This window comes from Equus caballus, chromosome 2 (genome assembly GCF_041296265.1).
Source record: "Equus caballus isolate H_3958 breed thoroughbred chromosome 2, TB-T2T, whole genome shotgun sequence".
NCBI classification, from domain to species: domain Eukaryota; kingdom Metazoa; phylum Chordata; class Mammalia; order Perissodactyla; family Equidae; genus Equus; species Equus caballus.
The window spans coordinates 42340076-42352205 of NC_091685.1; the positions used below are offsets into that span (position 1 = coordinate 42340076).

The 12130-nt window shown below is 39.2% G+C and overlaps 1 protein-coding gene across 12 annotated transcripts in view; it reads left to right on the forward strand.

Annotated features, from left to right (window-relative positions):
- Positions 1 to 12130, forward strand: part of RERE (arginine-glutamic acid dipeptide repeats) — a 402750-nt gene that overhangs the window by 94863 nt on the left and 295757 nt on the right. The window contains exon 1 of one of the 12 annotated variants that reach the window (XM_023635851.2): positions 2212 to 2797. The exons of 9 other annotated variants lie outside the window; for them this stretch is intronic. The gene's annotated coding sequence lies outside the window, so the exon portion shown is untranslated. Of the gene's footprint in view, positions 1 to 2211; positions 2798 to 12130 lie in introns of those variants that run through there. 2 more of the 12 variants (XM_070260988.1, XM_070260986.1) reach the window with 2 other exon arrangements.

Here is a 12130-nt window from a genome sequence, read left to right on the forward strand (position 1 = left end):
AGGCTTCTTTGTGCCTGGAACTGTGCAGAGAATATACAAAATGAATAAGACAGGATTGTTGTCCTCAATTCACTTATTCATTCCACACATCTGTGTGCTTGACACACAGAAATTTGATATCTGATATTTGATAATGAGCAAAGATAGAGAACTTTCTCTAATGGAGCTCGCTGTCTGGAAGGAGCTGTGGACAATAATCGGAAAATCACACTAATGAACTACAAACTATGATAAATGCTCTCAAGGAAAGGAACATAGTTCCCTGAGAACTTATAACAAAGGAACCTGACCTAGAATGGGGCCTCGCGAAGCCTCTCTGACAAAGTGGTGTTTGACCTGAGATCTGAAGGACGAGTAGGCTTTAAACTGTGTGTGTGTGTAGGTGGGGGGCGGGGGGGCGGTTCCTGCTCTAGTGGGAAGAAGCGGTGATGGTCTGTGATAGAAATCCTGATACCTTGGTGATTTTGAAAGACTGGTGTAACTGGGAGGTGGGGGTCTGGGGGGTGGATCGATTAGCAGAGGGTACACGACAAGGATAAAAGAATATGTGTCATAAAGTGCTGTCAAAGTGCTTAGAATTCCTGAGAGACTAGGTATAGTATGAATTCAGAATAGAGCAGTTTGGTTGTTCTTACCAACCCTTTCCAACTCAGTGTAAACCAGCACTTTTAAAAAAGTCTGCAGTAAAAAAACAGACAGAAAAACTCCTCTTCAAGCTCTGCCATGTGTCTAGATGTAGGTGGTTAGAAAGTTGGAAATATGTTCACGTATAGGAATGATTTTTGTACCTAGGCTTTAGGGTCGATTTCATCTCTGACGTGGATGGAGTGATCTCAGAGCCACTTGGTTATGAAGCAGATTTTCAAGCCACAGGTCCTCTCGAGATGGTCTCATTGAGGAATGGTGTTTAGTGGAGCTTATAGCAGAGCTGCGGTTTTGCTATAGACCATCTCTGATTTGTGTTGATCACAGGCACCTTTCAGGGTGGCAGAGGCATTATGCTTCGTCAGCTCTTACTCTCAGTCCATGTGCTATGATGGTAGTTTTAGATTGATATTTCTGTCTCCTATAGAATAACTTGATTTTTCTTTAAAAGAGATCAGCAGAATGGTGTTTAAATAGCAAATGTGCATGTCAGTTTGATTATCTGTGCCAGCAAGGCAGGACCCCAGGATCTACTCTGTGCCCTTTCCCCACAAGACCTGGGGCAAATCACTTGATCTATGTAAATCTCGGCCTGTTGGTAAGAGGGTACCTAATAATTCATTGACTTTATTGGACTTTGGAAGATCCAGTAACATTTATAAATAACATTAATAAAGCTATTTGAGAGTTCCATGAAACTTGCCTGGAAGGTGAGAGGTGTAATATTAAAGATACCAAAAGTGATCATTTAAATTTTGAGTTTGTAACTTTCAAATTTGAGTTGACACTGAGTGAGTTTAATACTTTGAATTTGTATTCTGTAGGAATATGTTTTTAAAAATTTGCTGTAGAGTGTCTTATTTAATAGGACAAAATGATCTTGACTATTACTACTAGGGAATACATGGTATAAATGTGGTTTAATTTTAGCAAGTTGATATATGTTTACTAGATTGGAGGTGGAGAAGAAACTGGTTTGAAATTAACACTTGGTAATTCTATTTAGATGCACCTAACAATGGAATTAATAAGGGGTCTGGAATCTGGTAGCTGATGGGTTATATGTTTATTTAAGGCCACATGGCAAACAATGTGCATTTATTTTGCTTCTGTATTAAGATGGATTTCAGTCAAGCCCAATTTAAGCTATGCCTTGTCTAGCAGGTGGACCTTTATTTTCTTGTGGAAAAAGGATTGGAGAGAAGACTTTCAAACAGATGACTTACACAGGATTCTTAAACTGTGAGAATTGGGGTCAGAAATACTGTCTGACACCAAACAATGCTTCTTTCTCCTGTGCATCTTTGAAGCAAATGTTCAGCATGTCTATGATTGTTGGTTGTTTCGTGTGCATTTGTTAGACGTCAGAGGTGGTTGGCATTAATATTCCTGGCAGAGAGAGAGGCAGCTCTAGGATGTGTGAACTGCTGATCACTCACGGGGATGCGCTGCCTCTTTAATATCTTGCTTGCAGATGCATTTTCTAGCTGACCATGCTATTAAGAGCTGCCATCAATCACGCAGCCTCCCAGTTCCGGCTGTCGGGAGAGGAGGGAGGATTGGGGAGAGGGGAGGCTGGGCAAGCTGGGAAGGAGATAAAATTGCAGCGGGTGTGTGTGTCTGTGTGGGTGTGTGTGTGTTGTGTGAGAGTGTATGCGCGCGCGCCCGCGGAGCAGGCCAGTCTCCAGTCCGGGTTTTGCTGGCTGCCACCGCTCCTGGGAGGCTGCTCTTTCTCTCCCAGTGTCTGGGTCACAGGCATGTGGCAGTGTTGGCCCTGCCGCTAGGGCTGAAGGAGCGCCAGCCGGAGCAGCAGTGGCCGCATCCCCCCCAGCTGCGGGCGGGGCCTTGCGCGGCCACTGCCTCCCCGAGCCGCCGAGCCGTGGGGACATGCAACCGCGCAGTGCTGCCCTGCGGTCGTCAGGGCCTCCTTTTGTTTAGCAAGTGCATTTCACGCCCCGAGCCCCCGGCCCGCCCTGCCCCTCCCCGCGGGCCTGAGTTTGCAAGGGCCCAGCACTGGACTAGGACGAGGCCTGCAGACTCAGCTTCTGCCGCTGACCGGCCGCAGGCAAGTGGCCGGGTGCCCTGTGCTGCGAGAGGGACTCGGGTCGTGGGCCAGGAAGTTGGACAAGTGTGTGCGCAGGGGCTCTCCGAGGTGGGTGTGCGGGAGTGTTGTAGCTGACCCTAGAAAGATGAACAACTTGGGTTACTAAGAATGATGATGGCTTTTCAGGAATCAGTAATGGGTATTTGTTGTGTCCCACTTTGTTTCTGTTGGGCTTAGTAGTTTTTTAATTGCCAAAACTCTAGAAATCCCAATTAAGTAGACCAATTAGAAAACATCTTTAGGACAGAGAAAACACTATTTTAAAAAAATGTATGTGTGTGCATGTGTGTATTTTTGTCTTCTCTGAAAGGACAGCATTATTGAAGATGAGCAGTGTATAATTCAAAAGTCACTGTTTGATCAGAAACTTCATTGCTTGCTGTGGAGTAAATTTAAGTTTAAAAATAAAATGAATTTGATGGACTTGATTATAAAGTAATTTGGGGCTACTTAGGTGACAAAGACATTATTTTTCTTGGACCAGAATACTGTTATTTTGCCAGAGAAGCTAAAATGCAGAGAGAGTTTTGAAGAAGATTGCTTTAGTTTAAATTGTTAAATTTTTTTTGGTTTGAGGTAGTGGCTTCCCCACCCCCTCCCCTTGTTTACTCAAACCTTGACTCTCATTGAAGCTGTGGGGAGACTTGCTTGACCACTTTCTCTTTGCTGCGAAAGAAGTTCTTGTGATAGGTTACTTTGGTTTACTCTCAGTCTTGATGCTTTCCTGGTGCACATGTGCCACTGCTCTCCTCGGGGCATTGTTTGGCTGGGGGCCTCCTCAGCCATATGGAAATTTTAAAAAATGGTATGTGAATGAACACAGGGGTCAACAGAGATTAATTTGTCCTTTTGAAATTGTGTGTCTGTGGGCTTTAAGATTGAGACACTAAGTAAAAGTTGAGAACAGAGTTGACAAAGTCCTTAAAATTCTGTGCCAAAAGTACTATATTGAGTTCCGTTTTTTTTTTTCCTTCTTTTTTTCTCTCTAGAAACTCTAAATTTAAAGTAGACATGATTTGAAATCTTACAGACGGGAACAATATCTCATGTAAGCCTGTTGATCTGTGGACAATTATTTCCAGATGCACAACCAACTCTACATTTTTATGCGTGTGTTAGATTTGGTCTCTAAAAGGCAATTGCCTTTCTGAATATTTACATTGCCTAGTAAAATAACACAAGGAAGACATTTTAGAGGCTTAACAGCAACTTCACAATAGTGTGGGAGCAGCTTGTATTTGTTTTTTTCCAACTCTGTGATTTAGTAGTGTTTAAACTATTTTATAAAGATCTCTGGGACCAGTGAAAGGTAGTTTTCAGTCCAGAGCACTTGAGTGCTCATTGTACTCTGGCAGGCCCTGGCGCTTGGCAGGCTTTGCTTGCAGTGTTATTTGATCTGGTTGCATGATAGAATTGACTAAGATTACACTTTTTCCCTCCCCGTGGCTGTTGAAAGTGATGTATCAACGAATCCCGTTCAGTAACATATTTAAAGACTTAACCTACATTCATTCACCCTAATAAGAAGGTTTCCAGAAAAGGCCATTTAGATTTTTGTCTGGTTTTGTGGTTTTGCATTTATGAATTGAGGCGAGAGCTGATGTAATGTAGCTGTACCACTTCCTTTGTGTGTGTACAGGTTTTATAGCTTGTGTTTCTATAGAATATGTTCCAGTCTACATGGTTGTGATTATTTCTGAAATACTTGAATGCATATATATATTTTCAAATTCAGGTACCTTCAGCTATGTGCCAATTTATTGTTTACACTATAGGTCTGCGGGGGTGGGGAGTGGTGGTGGTTGTATGATGGTGAACCCCATCAACTTGTCGGTAAGGTTCAGTGAATTGCCTGTGTTATGCAGACTAGCTTTCATTTTAATTAGTGCAACTGTGTACAGCTGTTAGGTCAGAATGTATTGGCTGCTCCTGCAGGGTAGTTTTATCTTACACTAGAGGTTTTATGGACTTGTCTGGCTGTGTTTCTTAATCCCCTTCCTACCACCACCGTGCTTATCATTTTAAGCAAATGATAAAACAAGACAAGCTTTTGTTTACTCATGTAATAGTTTCCTTGTGAGAGAGATATTTTTGGTTTAGAGAAAATTGGTAAACCGTGTAATTTATTGGTAGGTATTACATTTACTATGCTTTTCTAAGGTCAAAGGTTTTTGCTTGCTATTGTGTAGTCTGAGTAGCCAGTGGAGCCATCCATTTTGTAATGACATAGGAAGCCAGTTTTTTTTTTTTTTTAACTGGTTCTTTGTTATTCTAGGATTAGGTTGTAAAACTCAAACAGGAATAAATATTAGCTCAGTGGAAATAACATGGCTAAAATGTTTCCCCGTGTCTCTTACCTCTTGTTACACTGTACCAAAGGGACTAAGGGACTGAGAGAGCCGTTGACTAACAGGAGTTTGGCCATGGGCTGGATGATTAATAGAAGGGTTTAGAAATGTCTCTGTTCAGGGACCTGTGTAGCCACCTTTAAATTTTAAAATGTGTTTTTGGCCCCAAGTTATTGAAAAGTATTTACCTTAAGATTGAGTAGCGTTGAGTCTTTGAATATGAGCCTATGGCAAAGTCAGGCTTTTCAGGCTGTAAAATAGATTATGATATGAATGATGCTTTTTATCAATGATCTGGTCTCCTTACTGTCTGCCTTTGTCTTGAGGAGATAACCACCACAGGCTTCTAAGGCTGTCCACTACATTTTTAAAAAAGGAACAAAAGTCAAAACTAAAATTGACTGAATCTGTTTATACCTAGAGCTAATGTGATGCCTTTTTCAGAGGCCCAGTTTATTGATAGAAGAACATGAGGATGTATTTTTGGGGGCACTGGTAGGGGTAGTGTTGGGCACTGCTTTGGGGGAGGGGAGAGAAAGGGAAGTTCGTCTGGGATGAGATACTTTTTAACTCATTGGAGAAGTGGGCCTTCCTAAAATATCCTGAAATGAGGAAAGGGAGTGCAGCATTTTCTGGAAAATGTGATTTCAATGTAACTTATCTAGAAATTTTTTTCTCTAATTAAATCAAAACATTTAGATTGACAGCAGAGACTGCTGAATCCAAGAACAATAGAGGGAAGTAAGTGTCCTAGATCTAAACAGATTGTTTCCAAATTTCATTTGTATTTCTTTTTTCTAAGGCCATATTTTTTGATTCCAAATATTAATGGTGATTAGGGTCACAGGCATGCCCTCCAAAATCTATTTAATCCTTGATATAGTTGACATACTTACATATTTGTAATGAAAAACAATAGTGTTGACATTTAATTAGCAAGAAAAAAATCAGCATAATTGTACTCAGTTTTTAATGCTATCGCATGGAACTCTGCTGGTGTAATTAATCAGTTTGTTCAGTATAGCTTGGTGGTAAATAACAGACTCCTGAATTGTATTCCTAGTTCCACCGCTTACTCACTGTGAGACCCAAGATAAGTTATTTAGCCTCTTTGTGACTGTGAGGAAAAGGACAAATCTACCTCAGAGGGTGTGCAAAATTCTTAGAAATGTGCCTGGCACGTAATAACAGCTAATACTTAATATAGTGAACACTAATTATGCTCTAGGTACTGTTTTACTTGCTGAAGATAAAAAAAAAAAAAAAAAAAAGACGTCCCTGTCCTCACAGCATTTATATTCCAGTGGAGGAAGACAAAACAAATTGAAAGAAGCATGATGATTTGCGAAATTTCCAAAGATAACTTCTGGGCATGCCAGTGATTTTTAGATGTTTAATATGGGAAGTTTATCATCACTTTTTAAGCCATTATTTTCTTCTTCCTTGATAAAATGTGTTTCTCACACTGCTAGACGATTTGTTAGTCATTGTTAACAATATTTGGCTCAAAGGTGAAATAGAGGAGGAGGAAGAGACTTTTTCTGAGAAAGAAAAAAGAAAGAAAAATAGAACAGAAAAGAAATTAAAGATAGTGATTTGTCGGTTTAAACACCCAACAGTAGGAGGGGAATGTTGAATCATGGCCCATCCATAAAAGGAAATATTATACAGCCATTAAAAATCATCATGATATAAAAAATATCCTATTGTAAAGCTCACTGGAAAAAACTGTAGACACCAAACTATTTATATTCTATGATTCCTGTTATGTGTGCACCCACATTTACCAACAGAGGCTAAGGGAAAAGGTTAGAAAGAAATATACCAAACATTAATAGTGCTAATCTCTGGATGGTAGGATTATGAATGATTTCATTTCCTTACTAGTGTTCTCTCTTTGCATGAATTATTTAATCCTTGCAGGTTTAAATGCCTCTGAGGTATAAGGGAGGAAACAGGTTTAGAGAGGTTAAGCAATTTGACCAAGGCCCCACAGCTAGTGAGTGGTGAGGTCAGGATTCCAAGCCAGAACCTGACCCCCTGTTTTAACTTGACCACCTCTCATCCTTGACCCTTGCAAAAAGGCCTCCCCTGGTGTTCATCCATTTCGGCCCTCCACCCCCCCCACCCCGCCGGCAGCTGTGGCCCACATGGCTTTGAGATTTGTTAGTGTTAACCAGAGGGCACTCTCTGTATCTCAAACAGAAGGAGCTAATGCTATGAGGTAATACTTGGATACGTGTAGTTATTGGAAAAGAAAAGCCAATATTCTCACAAGAGGAGGAAGTGTAAGAATGACTAGAGAAAGAGGTCTCAAAGGTACAACAATATAAAGGGGATAAAGGGAGGAGAGCGCTTCAAAGTGGGGTGACAGTACAATCACATGTTCTAGGTATGGGACTAGAGAATGAGAACTGAGAAAACGCTATTCAAAGAAAGTGCCATTTATTTAATCAGGAGTCAGTGGATACGTGAGAATTTGGTGAAAGCAAAGGATGCCAGGAGGTGGAGGATGGGCATTGATGTGTATAAGGTAGTTTGCAGTTGGTAAGAAAATGTTGAGAAGTTTGGCTGTAAGAGAAGGAATGATAGAAGATGGCTAGAAAAGGCTGCAGGTTAATAGCATTAACTGGTTGATGCATTAAGAGGTTAATGGCAGTGGCATTCTGTAGGTAGGATTTTATGATGATTAATATGACTGTTTCGTTCAAGTTTTTGGGATAAAATGAGGTAATGGATATAAATCACTTTAGAAAGTAGAAAACATTGTAATTTTAGAGGATTAATCAGAAGTTCCTTATGAAGAGTTTTTAAGAATATGGTAGGTAAGCATGGGAGATCCCTTATAAAATTATTTATGCCAATAAAGATTTGAAATAATCACTTGGTTCTAAAGATGAACAGTTAGATCTGTTTCTCATGTCTTGTTTTCCACAGTCAGTGAGCTTTTGTAGTTGTGGTTTTAGAAAAGGTTCAGTTTATATGTGACTGTTGGGCTTCAAAGGAACAAAATAGAGTGAATATACTGTGCATTTGAAAAATTGCTTAAGTCAAAAGCCTCCAGGTGGTGTGTGCTGTTGTGTTACAGCTGTGTTTACCGCAAGCTCACCAGATTATCTACTAATAATTTAGAAGTAGCTGGTTAGAAACAGTGGTATATTCAAGTCTCTGCTGCTTTTGAACCTCAACAGCAGTAGTGACTTGTATGGCTTTAGTAAAATGCCCGTTGAAATCGCTTAGTTCCTTTTGCATTGCTTTCAAGATTTCTTGTTTGGGTCAGTTTATGCTTTGCACGACAGTCAGAGTGCTCACAATACACAAGCAGATAACCAGGTTCTTTTTTGTGATCTCTTAGGAGTGAGATTGGAGAATGGCTCTTGATTATCTTTAAAAATGGCTTTTGTTGTTTTACTAACTTTTTATCTTTTTAAACATTTTTAAGGTATTAAATATATGGAGATGATGTCTTACACATATATAATATTATGTGGTGAGTGTTGTGTTTGTCAGTGTAATCAAAAAATAAAAAACAAGACTAAAACCTTTGAATACTCAAATTTACTCCCCAGTCTTCTTTTTTCTCTTATGAAGATTTAATAAAAGTTCTTTTGGAAGGACTCAAATTACTAAATCTTAATTTTTTTGGTCACACATACTACTGTTTATTTCCTTAGTAAAAGTTTGCACAAATTAAGTGTAAAATATAGGAAAATAGTTTGAAACATTATCTAGGATTTTTTTTTTGGTGAGGAAGATTGACCCTGAGCTAACATCTGTTGCCACTCTTCCTCTTTTTGCTTGAGAAAGATTGTCACTGAGTTAACATCTGTGCCAGTCTTCCTCTATTTTGTAAATGGTACATGGCTACAGCATGGCTTGACAAGTGGTGTGTAGCTCCATGCCCAGGACCCGAAGCCATGAACCCTGGGCCCCCAAAGCGGAATGTGCAAGCTTAACCACTTCGCCACAGGGCCAGCCCCTAACTAGGACTTTTAAATATGTGAAGAGGGCAGTAAGAAAGATGTGCATTTATTTATTCATTGATTAAAATTTTATAGAAAAGCGTTTATCTTTTGAACGATTATTTTCTTCTTTTGGTTTTAAGTAATTTAGTTCTTACTGTTGCCCTTTTTGTGTGTGGATATTTTAATAATTAGGAAAATTATGCAAAAGAGTTTTTACCTATCTGTATGTTCTTTGACCACCTACCTAGGCAATCCCTTCCTTCATAGGCACTTTGCTCTTTCCGCACAGCATAATTCTTACATTGAAGAGGTAAGGGGAAATGTTCAGTAGTGGAATGTTCACCCTTATGTTTTTTTTTTTTAAACATGTTAGATGTTCATGGAAGGAAGGGTAGCAATTAGTATTCACTCTTAAGTGTGCTGGGGGCAGGAGCAGTTTGAATTTTGATCTTCAAACGGAAAGGAAGAACAAAAAGTGCTGAAAACATGTAATGTCTAAAGCAGGTGGCTTTTTTGGGAAAAATTATCTTCAGTTTTGCCAACAGGTTTAAGTTGATTGCATAAACATTTATTATTGGATAAGTGATATTTCATTGTATGTGATACATTAAAACATTAAAAAAATTTAAAACCGCTATTTAATAAATTAATTAAATTAATAGACTTTAATCTTGGTTTTAGTTTTATAGATAAATTGAGTGGAAAGTACAGAGTTCTTATATGCCCCCTCCCACCCAGATTCTCCTGTTAGTAACATTTACGTTAGGGTTCAGTCTTTGTGTAGTATCTTCTATGGATTTTGACAAGTGTTTAATAATATGTATCCACCATTACTGTGTCACACAGAATAGTTTCACTGCTCTAAATATACCCTGTGCTCCTCCTATTCATTCCTCCCTCCCTTCCCCCAAGCCCCTTGCAACCACTGATCTTCATACTGTCTGTCTAATTTTGACTCTTTTACATGTCATATGGTTGAAATCATAGGGTATGTAGATTTTTCAGATTGGCCTCTTTCACTTAGCAATATGCATTTAAGGGTCCTCCATGTTGCTTTGTGGCTTGATAGCTTCCTTTTATCACTGATAATATTTTGTACATTGTTTAGATGTACTGTATTTATTTATCCATTCACCTGTTGAAGTACATATTTGTTCTTCCAAGTTTTGGCATTTATGAATAAAGCTGCTATAAACAGTTGTCTGTAAGTTTTGTATGGAGATAAGTTTTTTTTTTTTTTTTTTTAAAGATTTTATTTTTTCCTTTTTCTCCCCAAAGCCCCCCGGTACATAGTTGTGTATTCTTCGTTGTGGGTTCTTCTAGTTGTGGCATGTGGGACGCTGCCTCAGCGTGGTCTGATGAGCAGTGCCATGTCCGCACCCAGGATTCGAACTAACGAAGCACTGGGCCGCCTGCAGCGGAGCGCGCGAACTTAACCACTCAGACACGGGGCCAGCCCCTGGAGATAAGTTTTTAACTCATTTGCATAAACACCAAAAAGTATGATTTCTGATCATATAGGAAGATATGTTTAGTTTTCTAAGAAACTGCCATACTGTCTTCTAAAGTTTCTGTACCATTTTGCATTTCCAACAGCAATGAATGAGAGTTCTTGTTGCTCCATATCCTTGCTGACATTTGGTGTTGTCATTATTTTGGATTTTAGCCCTTTTTATTTAAAAAATTTTAAAATAACTACTAATTTCTGGTATCAGGTATGTTGTGGTTTTGATTTTCTATCCTATTTCCCATAGAAAGGAGAAATGAAGACCATAAGTATATATTACATGTACCTCGTTCTCAATCCCGTAGAAGAAAGGCATAAAGGTGTAAATTTAGGAATAAAACAATCTGATTACACTTTTTTTTTAAATGGGTGTAATTCTGGTACAATAATGTTAGGTTATGGTTCATGTGAACTGTAGTAGTATTAATTTTTTAGTGGTTTCATATAAGTGTTATTTACCCTCAGTTACTCTGTGTTCCTCATTTTGCAAAAGATTTCATTTTATAAAGGGAAAAGGATGAAGCTTTTGAAATAAACTCATTCTACCAAAGGTCCTTATTTGCTGGATATTTATAGATGCAAAGATTTGTATTAATTTTTTTATTGTGAAACCTTTTATTGAATGGTCAAGGCACTCAGAAGTGAGGAAGATTTGATCCTGTCGTTGGAGTTATAATGTATCTAATAATAATTGCAGCAGTGAATATTCGAGGGCTTACTATAGGGCAGATATTGTGCACTTCACTTCTAAGATGAAGCTAGAATTACTTCCCAGCTATGCTTATTTAGAGCATTTTTGACTTTGCATATATCCGGTTACTTATTAGAATTTAATGCCAACTTAACTGCACTCTATACCTACCCAAAGCCTTGGTTGTGACGATGATTTGGACAGGCTCTCTGGTGGTTATGCACTTCATTAATTCCTCTGTCAGGGGTTCTTAACTTTATTTTTTTATTATTTTTTAATTTTTTGGTGCGGAAGATTGGCCCTGAGCTAACATCTGTTGCCAGTCTTCCTCTTTTTCCTTGAGGAAGATTGTTGCTGAGCTAATATCTGTGCCAATCTTCCTTTATTTTGTATGTGGGACCCTGCTACAGCATGGCTTGGTAAGTGTGTGTAGATCCATTCCTGGGATCTGAACGTGAACCCGGGGCCCCCTAAGTGGAGTGTGTGACTTAACCACTATGCCATTGGGCCAGCCCTTAACTTTATTAGGGACTTCATTGAATGTTAGTGCAAGCTATAATTTTTCCCCTCCGAGCAGAGTTTGTGAATGTTTGGCCTACATGTCCACAGTACTCAATTGCAGGTAGTTTATTTTTTTATTTTTTATTTTTTTTAAGATTTTATTTTTTTCCTTTTTCTCCCCAAAGCCCCTCCGGTACATAGTTGTATATTCTTAGTTGTGGGTCCTTCTAGTTGGGGCATGTGGGATGCCGCCTCCTCATGGTTTGATGAGCAGTGCCATGTCCTCGCCCAGGATTCGAACTGACGAAACACTGGGCCACCTACAGCGGAGCGTGAGAACTTAACCACTCGGCCACGGGGCCAGCCCCA